General features: G+C 42.3%; 1 non-coding gene and 1 pseudogene across 1 annotated transcript; both read right to left on the bottom strand.

Moving 5' to 3' along the window:
• Positions 1 to 212: 212 nt before the first annotated feature.
• LOC115872649 lies at positions 213 to 377 on the bottom strand. Its single transcript, XR_004047983.1, has one exon. It is a non-coding gene; the product is annotated as a U1 spliceosomal RNA (small nuclear RNA).
• Positions 378 to 1,465: 1,088 nt separating this feature from the next.
• Positions 1,466 to 2,615, bottom strand: LOC115872597 (annotated as a pseudogene).
• Positions 2,616 to 10,923: the final 8,308 nt, after the last annotated feature.

Raw genomic sequence — 10,923 nt, 5'->3', positions numbered from 1 at the left:
CTTTTCCATTTCTGAAGACTTCTTCCTAGTAAGGCCCTGTGATCACCGTGTGTCCGTCAACACGGTGACAATGGTCACTTGGGAATCCCGGAAAGCAGGCGCCATAACCTGGAGGCTGCAAGCTGATCTCTCTCTGCTTTTGCATTTAAGTAGCCCAGCATAGCCCCTCCAAAGCCATACTTTTGACCATATCTTGTGTTTGTTTGTTTAAACAGGGGAGAGCACGAACGCAGTCCCCCACTACCACAAACTACGTAGTCGAGTTTCCCACATTTGGGGAAATCGCAGGGGTCAGCACATCCCGAGTGCAATGGATAAGCCTCGCCCTGGGTAAACCACCTTTTTTGATCATGGTATCTCCCCTGCCAGGTCAGTATTGTTTGTTTTTAACATACGCGAACGAAACTGAAAATAGCCCTCGAGGCGTAGTGGATGATGCAATCGGCTTTGAATCTTAACGTCTCTGTTTCAAACCCCCAGGCAATCCGCGGGAGAAAAATGAGACTTCCTGTTCTTGAAAAAAAATGCAGTCCCAGAAAGCCGTGGGGGCGGTTCTACGCTGTTCTACTGGGTAGCTAGAAGCCAGCATGGGCTCGATGGCACGAAGCTACAGTTTTAATTAAACTAACACTTGATCGTTGAGAGAGCCTGTCTGCAGCCATCCACTTCTCAGAGAAATGTCTAAACATTTCCAGTAAGAAATGGTACTCCATGAATAAAGCAACGAATTTAGCTCACCAATCGCCTCCGTGGTTGCCCTGCAATATTACAATTCATTCGGCATACAATTGAATGGTTTCAGTATTTATACATTACCACAAAACCAAACCCCTTGCCACCAAGTGAATTCGGACTCATAACAACAGAGTACAAATGCCCCATAAGGTTTTCAAGGTTGTAATCTTAATGCAAGAAAACGATCACGTATTTCTCCCTAACACTGACTGGTGGGTTTGATCCCAGGTCCTTTTAGTTAACAACTGAGTGCTTTAGTGACTGTACCACCAGAACTCGTCACTTAATCACATGGAATATGAAATAATTATGTATTCTAGAGCAGAGATGGAATATTTTCACGGCTTCAGGAATTTTTTTTTCTGCGACAGACGCTGGGTGTCTTTATTCTTCAGATGGCTTTACCTTCCCCATAGCTCCAGGTAAGACTGAGAGCAGACCACGGCCCGGCCCTCTCGCCAGTGTGTGATCGGGTCCCAGAGGAGAAGCAGGCAGGACGATGGCAGAGTCTGATGGGGTGGGGTGGAGGGTGGGGGACGCTTCTGTTGGGTCAAGCAAAGGGTACCCCACATGATGGAGTCCTTGGGGTGGTCGACCGAGAGGTGAGGGGGAACCTTGTGCTTAAGATAACCTGCTGGGGCGGGGCACCAATTAGGGGTGGGGTGCAGGAGCCTCGGGTTGTACTCGGACACTGCTGGCAGAGGGGGAAGGGGAAGAGGGACGGAGCAGCTCAGAGGAGGGCACAGAAGAACTACTTCTTCCGGAAGGGGTTCTCCGAAGTGGGCACGGGGGTAATGAGGGGGTCCTCACAGGCGTGGGCATCACAGTACGTCATCAGGTCTGCGGCCGCCATGGACACCTTTAACTGGCACAAACTGGCTTCAGTTTTCAGCTGCTCCACCATTTTCTGGGCTTGCCCGATGCGCTTAGTGCTGTGCACAGGGGTCTGCCCTTTCGTCCTGCGTCCAATCGACGGGCGGTGTCGGCGGCAGCCCTGGCGTGTAGGGTCAGTCGCTTCAGGAATATTCTTAAGTGAACCTGACTTATGCTTGTTAAGTTGGAAGTACGTGGAAGAATGCAATCACTATAAAAAAATATCCTTTGAAGGCTTTCTAAATCAAACAATGGTTTAGCCTAACTCATAAAGAATGACTGCCTTGAGCCCTGTGCGCTTTGAGGATCTATCTCTATGGGATCAGATTGACAATAGCCCCTGGAAAGATTAGATAGGAAATTAGTGGGGAGGGGGCAGTGAGTTTATGTTAATGGGGGAGCAACAACTCAAAATAGGAGGATGCAGATGGTTGCATAGTTCAAAGACTGTGATCAGCATCCCTGAATTGTACATGTAGCAACAGATGAAGTTGTATATTTGTGCTCTGTACATTCTCAACACCAACAACAAGTCCACTCACTTCTAGGATAGTTAGAGGGGACACTGCCTTGATTTTTGCCAAGGCCCTGCAGCTTTACCTTTGCCCTTGTAGCACCAGTGAAATATTCAACATGTAATATTGAATATGAAATATTCAACCGCTTGAATATTACAACCCTCAGAAGGACGCATACCTGCTCTGTTCTTTTGCCACTTCCAGTGCAGATAAATATGTTCTTGATGTAATGGACTGCTTCTCTCAAAATTCAAAAGCAACCACAAATCGAAGAGGTAAGGCCCATCCACAAGCTTGCCTGCTACTTGCTGTCTAATGACACCTTTAAAGAAATGTCTATGACATTTTTCAAGAGACATGTAATTATTCCGGTTACCGCCTCAGCACTGCTCCAAAGATGCTATAACAAAATGTTAGAGGAGTCACATGGTTGCCACTGGTCCTTCAGAGGAAATAAAAATCTTAATATACCTTCCAGTCTGAAAACATGTTGAAGTTGTTACAGAAATCACAACATAAATGGCTGAAGATATTTTTAAATGTAAACTTTAAATTGTGTGTCTCAAAAAAAAGCATGCAAAGCCCTACTCATCAGAAAACTGACACGATCTCACAGAGAGAGACCCCTGTAGGGGACCCTTTCTTTGGCCCCTGCCCCAATTACTCTCTCCTTCTAGGCGTGATCCTACCCCCACCCTCACCGCAGCCTTCAATATCTGCTTCTTTTGGTGTGAAAACCATTTTTCTCACTTGTTTTCTTTTTTTGTAATCCTTTTGTAACTGGCATTTAAAAAAATCATTTTATTGGGGGCTTGTACAACTCTTACCACAATCCATCCATCCATCCATTGTGTCAGGCACATTTGTACATTTGTTGCCATCATCATTCTCAAAACACTTGCTTTCTACTTGAGCCCTTGATATAAGCTCCTCATTTTCCCCCTCCCTCCCCACTCCCCCTCCTTTATTTATTGGTTGTTTTGAGATCAGCACAGAGACATTATGAACAATTTGTACACAATTCTTGATGCACACACCCAAATCCTGAACTGGAATATAGACAAATATAGTGACTTTTTCTAAATCTAGTGACTTTCCAGCTTTAAATTTGGAGGCAATTTTTAAAAGAGGTTATCAAGTACCATTATCTTCAAATGTTGATAAGCTGTTACATCTTAAGTCCCACTAATTCACAATTTAATGTCTCATGCACACACTACACACTCAAATGTTCAACTCTTCCCAGCACAAAAGTAACAGGAAAACAAAATAAAGTTCTCAGGAAACCTGGACTACCACGACCACTGGAATGGTGTCCCAGAAGGCACACAATCCTGACAAGAAAGCCATCTGACAGAATGGTTTTCAGACAGACACAATTCTATTTTAAAAAGACAACAGGGAAACAAAATTTTAAATGTTTAAGTAATACGAATGCATGAAAGTGACTCTAAATTGCCATTAAGACATTTTGTATTTAGAATACAAAAACTCTGGCCTCTCCGCCCCCTCCTGCAAAGCCCTGCATCCCATGGAATGCTATGTCGACACCCAAGAGAGTCAAATTTCTTCACAATGCAACATCGCACTATTTTCTGGTTGTACCAAAAAATAAACAACCAGGAGATTCTTTCACATTGTAAAAAAAAGTATCTACACTTTAAAAAATGGGATAAACATGTGTCTAGAGCTGCTAAAAACGTGCGTTTACAAAACAGTTTGTGAAAATATTCCTGTGGATTGTACAAGGGCCTATTGATCAGGCATGGTAGATAAACGTTAATCAGATGCGGCTTTTTCTCCTGCTTCATCAGAGGCTGGACTCTTCTTGTTTTTCATTTCTCCATTTTTGGCAGGTAAATCTTTAATTTCTTGGTTAACTACTTCAGTCTGTTTTCCCTTTGCTCTCCTTTCCCCTTTTGCTTGCACTTTGTTGTCTGGCAGAGGTGACTTTCCTTTGGAGCATCTGCGCCTTACAGAGGATGCTTGCCTGTTGCCTGCAGACCACTGAGCACTGAGAGATTTTTCAAAATTGGGTTGCCTAGCTGCTGCCGCTCTGCCTGGGCCCGGCCGGTTTTATTTCATAAGAGTGGTGTCATGTCGTATTTGTCTTTATGAGACTTGACTAACTCTGTTGAGCATACTGTCTTCCAAACTCATCTGTGTCATGAGGAGTTTGACAGTTTCATGATTGTGTTTGTTGTTGCTAGTGCCGCCAAGTCGGTCCCAACTCATAGTGACCCTTTGCACAACCAAGCAGAATACTGCCTGGTCCGACATCACCCTCACAATTGTTTCTATGGCTGTTCTTAAAGAAATATACTTGTCCATTGCATGTACGCACCAGAATTTATTGATCCATCCCTCCACTGATAGCCTCTTTGGTTGTTTCCATAGAGATGATAAAGAAAAGGTGAAACAATGTCTGTGCCCAAAAGGGCCAAGACTATGAGCAGCCTGTTCACTGCATGCATGCACTGTGCCCCCTGTGTGTTCAAAGGCGAGGCCATTAAACCTTGATTGGATACTGATGTGGGAGCCTGCACGTCCCTCAGCCCATGGCCCGCGTGTCCGCTGTCTTTAAGCTTCCCATTCCCGGATGTTCCCTGGCCTATTGTCTTGCCTGAGTTTTTTTAATTGCTTGACTTTTGTGATGATTGGTGCTCAGTGGCAGGCAGCCGCCATGCTCATTGGACACCTCCGCCAGGCATCCAAGTGCACCTCATTTGCATGCGGACCGTCCAAGTGCACCTCATTTGCATGCGGACCGTCCAAGTGCACCTCATTTGCATGCGGACCGTCCAAGTGCACCTCATTTGCATGCGGACCTGTTTGAGGACTGTTGCCTGCCATTTCTTCCATATTTGGTAGCTGCGTGATTATTGGATACTACCTGTTACACTTTATTAGCATACGATGTAATGTTACCCGCCCACCATTGGGTATTTAAGCCTCTGCCTTCTGCTCAATGAAATGAGGCTTGATCAGACTCCTGTCTTGCCTCCATTTCTCACGTCTCTTGCCCCTCTTCATTCCCAGTCCCTTTTCAGGTATCCACGTTGTTTGATGGCCTGCGAGATGGGTCATTTTGGCGCCCAACGTGGGGCACGAGCGAGTTGAGAAGCCTCAGTTCCTGCGCTGCTGGCATCTGGCTGTAACACCCTGCTGTAACACTGAGCTGTGACACTGTGCTGTAACACTTAGCTGTAACATCCAGCCGCTTTGCCTTTGTTGCCTGGAAAGCCTTGAGGCGATCCTCGCTCAACGCACCCTGAAAACGAGGGAACCCCCTGAGGAAGCAGGCAAATCATCAAGGACCGCCATCTACTCAAGTGCCCCTACACTGTCGTTGTAGCCTGCGGCAACGACTAAGTGGGTAGGTGTTGCCTAAACTATGAGTCAAGAATTGAGTCAGCATCAGATATTCATGGGACAGTTGCGTGATGCTTTAAAGATGCGGGGAATTAAGGTTAAAGCTAAATACTTATTTAGATTTTTTTATTTCATAAAAGACACATGTCCCTGGTTCCCTCAGGAAGGCACGGTTGATGCCAGTACTTGGAACAGAGTAGGAGATTGTCTAGAAGATTATTATAAGGTTTTTGGTCCTGAAAAAGTCCCTGTGATGGCATATTCTTATTACAATCTCATTAAGGAAATTATTGGAAGTAGACTACAGGATTCCCAGGTCGACGAAACCATTGCCCAGATGGAAGAAATATTAAAAGTCAGTTCTAATATTGATCTTAGCGTCTCCGCCTAAGGAATTAAAAAAAAAAAAAAAAGCTGTTTCTCAGTATAGGGCTACCTCTCCATACAGTTTAGCCCTCTTGGATTATTTGGCTGAACAATAGCTCACCCCCCGGGAGATTGGAATGTGTTGGCGAGGGCTGTCCTCGCTGGGGGAGACCATTTGCTCTGGAAATCTGAATTTTATGAGAATTGCTAAAACAAATGCTTAAATGTCATTCTGCTAACAGCCCTTTAGCTGCTCCATTGCCCAGAGCTACTTTCACTTTCTCAAGGCCAAAACATGGGGAGGAGCTGACTCCCACTCCAGGAATAATAACTTTTCTCATATCAGAGCTTGTGCAGGGATCCACGGAACTGCATAACAAGCTGAGTTGTTTGCAGAGGTGGTAGCTGGTGCTGATTGGTGGAAAGTGCTCTGTCTGCTAAAATCAGTGACAGGCGCTGGAGGACTCTGCAACCCTATCTCCTTTTCCTAAGCCTAAAAGAAAGTGCTCACCTCCAGAACCAATAGTTTATAAAACCATAGAAGGAGAGATTTTACAATGGGGTCGAGGGTTTGCTCTTATCTTCACAGATTCTGGAGCTGAGTGGTTGTCAACGCAACTTCTGAAACAGAGAGATGGCTAAGAAGTCCCGCACTCAAAAGTTTCTGCAAGAGTTTAAAAATGTTCCCTTTTCCTTTTACTGAAGAAGAAGACAGGAATATTAATAATTATAGCTTGGGGGTAGGGAGATTCCCTATTTTCCCAAAATATGATTCTCATTGTTTATCTTATTCACATGAGGTTTGGGGAGTGAGGTATTATCTTTCTTCTTTTGCAGCAACTATGGTTCTTATTTCTGTAAGAGGCTTTGGGGGGAAGGTCAGTAATATTTTTGAGGCCGCTTCTACCCTGTTATCTATTTGCCCACTCCCTAATGTAGATCCTGAAATGCAATAATTGATATAAACTTGTGGAGGAAAACGGCCTAAAATACTGTTAAATCATATAGACTTTAAGATAGTGGATTGGGCCCTCTCATAATGTTACTATCATTTACTCATTTCTTTTTTTTTTCTTTCATTTACTCATTTCTTTAGGGCCTGTGATATTTAACAAACTCATAGCATTTTTAAAACAGCAAATTGAAGCTGTTCTAGCGAAGCCTATTCACGTGCATTACCATTGTTTGGAAATGCTAGACAAGGGTGGCCCACTCCCCAACTCGCCTGAGTGATAAGACCCCCTTTCTTTGTGTGCTGGGCTGGACAGTCAATGACGGGTAAGATCAGGCACTGTTCATACCAACCTAAGACAGGCCCTGGTTTGCCAGAATGTAATTAAAGGCATTCCTCAAAACCCATGACGGGTAAGAATGAATCAGTAACCTGACGACCTAAGACAGAAGCAGTCCCCTAAAGGATATTCCAAACTTCATTGCACGAATACTTTGTCCTTGCTGTTATACAGAAAAGGGGGACATGTGGGAGTCTGCACGCCCCTCAGCCCATGGCCTGCGTGTCTGCTGTCTTTAAGCTTCCCATTCCAGGATGTTCCCTGGCCTATTGTCTTGCCTGAGTTTTTTAATTGCTTGACCTTTGTGATGATTGGTGCTCGGTGGCAGGCGGCCACCATGCTCATTGGACACGTCTGCCAGGCATCCAAGTGCACCTCATTTGCATGCGGACCGTCCAAGTGCACCTCATTTGCATGCGGACCTGTTTGAGGACTGTTGCCTGCCATTTCTTCCATATTTGGTAGCTGCGTGATTATTGGATACTACCTGTTACACTTTATTAGCATATGATGTAATGTTACCCGCCCACCATTGGTTATTTAAGCCTCTGCCTTCTGCCCAATAAAACAAGGCTTGATCAGACTCCTGTCTTGCCTCCATTTCTCGCATCTCTTGCCCCTCTTCATTCCCAGTCCCTTTTTCAGGTATCCACGCTGTTTGATGGCCTGCAGGACGGGTCATACTGAGTTTACAGAAATGTCAGAAAATGAATTTCTGTTCTTCAAAATCACTCACTTGTGTTTTTTTCTGTTAGCAGTACCATGTAATTAGGACAGTCTATTAGGTTCTGCATAATCAGCCTAATTCCCTCATTCAGCTCTGGTCATACTGGTCTTTTTCTTATTACTGGAACTCTCCAGTCATGCTCCTGACCTCAGGACCTTTGCAGTTCCTGTTGCTTCTACCTTGTTTTTCTGAAAGCCTCATCTTTCTGCTGTAAAGTGGCTGGTGGTTTCCAGCGACTGACCTTGTGGTTCGCAGCCCAGCTCACAACCACTATGCCACCAGGGCTCCAGTGCCTGCTATGGTTGAAATTGAAATATTTGACACTGGGATTATTCAAGCAAAAGTTAAATGACTAGTCACAGAGAAAATAGGAGCGCTTTCCAAGCCTTAGATTCAATAGTCTCAGCAGTTTCTTCTAAATCAGAAATTGTATGGAAAATAGAGCTGTGATGACTTATCTGGCCAGTTATTTCAGTCATCTGACCTAAAAATCATTCTCAGCCTCTCACGATTTAAAAAGAGTAGATAGACAGGATACTAAAGGAGATATAGGCAACCATAACCAACTTGAGTGATCATAGCAATATAAAAGTTCATATGTACCTAGATTGGAAACTAGGGAGCCCAAGTGGCCTGGTGAGTTAGGTATTGGGATGCCAACCCCAAGGGCAGCAATTAGAAACTATCAGCCTCTCAGAAGGAGCAAGGTGAGGCTTTCTACTCCTGTTAAAGATTTATAGTCTTGGAAACTCACAGGGACAGTTCTACTCTGACCAAATCAATGGTAGTGAATTTTGAGAATGGAAATTAAGCACTATGATATTTAATTAGATATGATATAAATTTACAGAAGCCTTGACTATCCTTATTGAGGATAATCTCTCCTTAGAGTAAAATAACAAATTATCTTGATTATAAAATTAAGATCTTTAGGGAACGAGTTCTGCTATGATACAGTTATTAGTTGATATTTTTAGGAATAAAATGTTACCTATTGCTGGGTTGTCCTTTTGCCTAGAAGCACAATTTATTGTTTGGTTGCTAATTAGTTGCTCCATAAGTAACTAGATATATGCCTCAACAATATTGCTTTTAAAATATGCAACTATTAGAGTATAAATTTGATTTATGCTGTCATAGGCAGTTTGGAAAACATCAAAAAAGTGAATTCAAAGAAGAAAACAAAAAGCAAAACAACCACGTAATCAAAGACTACCAAAAACATTTAGTGCAGTTCTTTCTAGCCATTTGTTCTTTGTTAAAAACAAATTAATAAAGTTGAAATTTGCCTGATAAATATATAAAAATATAAGTAAAAATGGGTGCATTATATATACCTACACATATGTATATAATTTTGTATCTTGATTTTTTCCCCTAAAAAATTGTTAGGACTTTACTCATGTGTTTAAAATATCTTTATATTAATGATTTTAAAGGTCTGATTATTTTTGTAGATAATTAATTAAAAAAAATAATTAAAAAATATTTCTTCATTTTGTATTGCCACCTCCGCCCTAAAAGCTGGCATATTTTTGGAGATAATTGTACCTATACATAAAAAAGTGAGCTTTTGTTTTCCAAATTAGGAATACTATCAACAAAACTAAAGCCATAACAAAATACAGGGTGCCAATAGCTTTAATTCATAGCAAAATAACTCCAATTTCAGCATGAGCTTCTATTATTAAGTAAAATAAAAAATTACTGACAGGAAACATTTCCTCATGCTTTTTGTTAGTACTGTCTTATAAACCATATATATACATTCTTTATATATTAAACATGTAGTGGTGCTCTTATTGAAATACATGAACTCTTTATTATTAAGTATTTTTTAAATGGCCATATTTCAATAAAAAGTAATAACTGAATAGTGCTGTATGGAACAAAGTAGTAATAAAACATAAATCATATATAAAATGAACACATCTGAACATAATTTATGTTTCAGGTTTAAAAATATATATTTTTACATATTAGGGGGTATCGAGTGAGGGTTATGTCAGTGGGAGTCACCCTCTTGAAGTTGTGGTATATGATTTTTTGTTTTGAGGGTATGAAAACCAGGACTGATGAGTCAGCAAGTGGAATAAGGGTTTGGGGGAAGGGGGCACAGAGGTGACAGCAGGGTGAAGGGGTGATGACATCAAGGGGTCCATAGAGCAAAAAAATGCTTGAAAAGTGATTGAGGTGGCAAATGTACAGTTCTGCTGGACATGATTGAACTATGGGATGACGATATATGTATTAAGCCCAATTAATAATTAAAAAATAATATCATTTATTTTTTATTGGAATACATACCAATTCAACAATTTCTTCAGGTACAATTTTGTCATTGATTATATTCTTTGGGTGTGAAACTAGTCCCCCCCTCCTTTTTTTTAAATCCTTTTATTGGGGCTCGTATAATTCTTATGACAATCCATACATACATCCATTGTGTCAAGCACATATGTACATTTGTTGCCCTCATCTTTCTCAAAACATTTGCCTTCTACTTGAGCCCTTAATATGGGCTGCTCATTTTCCCTCTCACTCCCCACTTCCCCCTCCATCATGAACACTTCATAATTCATAAATTATTATTATTTTGTCATATGTTACACTGCCCGACGTCTCCCACCACCCTCTTTTTTGTTGTCCATCCTCCAGGGAGGAGGCTATACGTAGATTCTTATAATCGGTTCCCCCTTTCTACCCCACATTCACTCCACCCTCCAGGCATCGCCACCCTTACCACTGGTCCTGAAGGAGTCATCTGTCCCGGATTCCCTGTGTTTCCATTTGCTATCTGTACCAATGTACATCCTCTGGTCTAGCTTGATTTTTAAGATAGAATTGGGATCATGATAGTGGGGGGTGGGGAAGCATTTAAGAACTAGAGGAAAGTTATATGTTTCATCGTTGCTACCCTGCACCCTAATTGGCTCATCTCCTCCCCATAACCCTTCACTAAGGGGGTGTCCAGTTGCCTACCGATGGCCTTTGAGTCTCCACGCTGCACTCACCCACATTTACAATGATATGATTTTTT

The sequence above is a fragment of the Echinops telfairi genome, unplaced genomic scaffold (genome assembly GCF_000313985.2).
Source record: "Echinops telfairi isolate 266 unplaced genomic scaffold, ASM31398v2 ScPeMD7_7427;HRSCAF=8465, whole genome shotgun sequence".
Taxonomy (NCBI): Eukaryota; Metazoa; Chordata; class Mammalia; order Afrosoricida; family Tenrecidae; genus Echinops; species Echinops telfairi.
The sequence above is the reverse complement of the archived record's forward strand: the minus strand, read 5'-3'. Positions and strand labels throughout refer to the sequence as shown.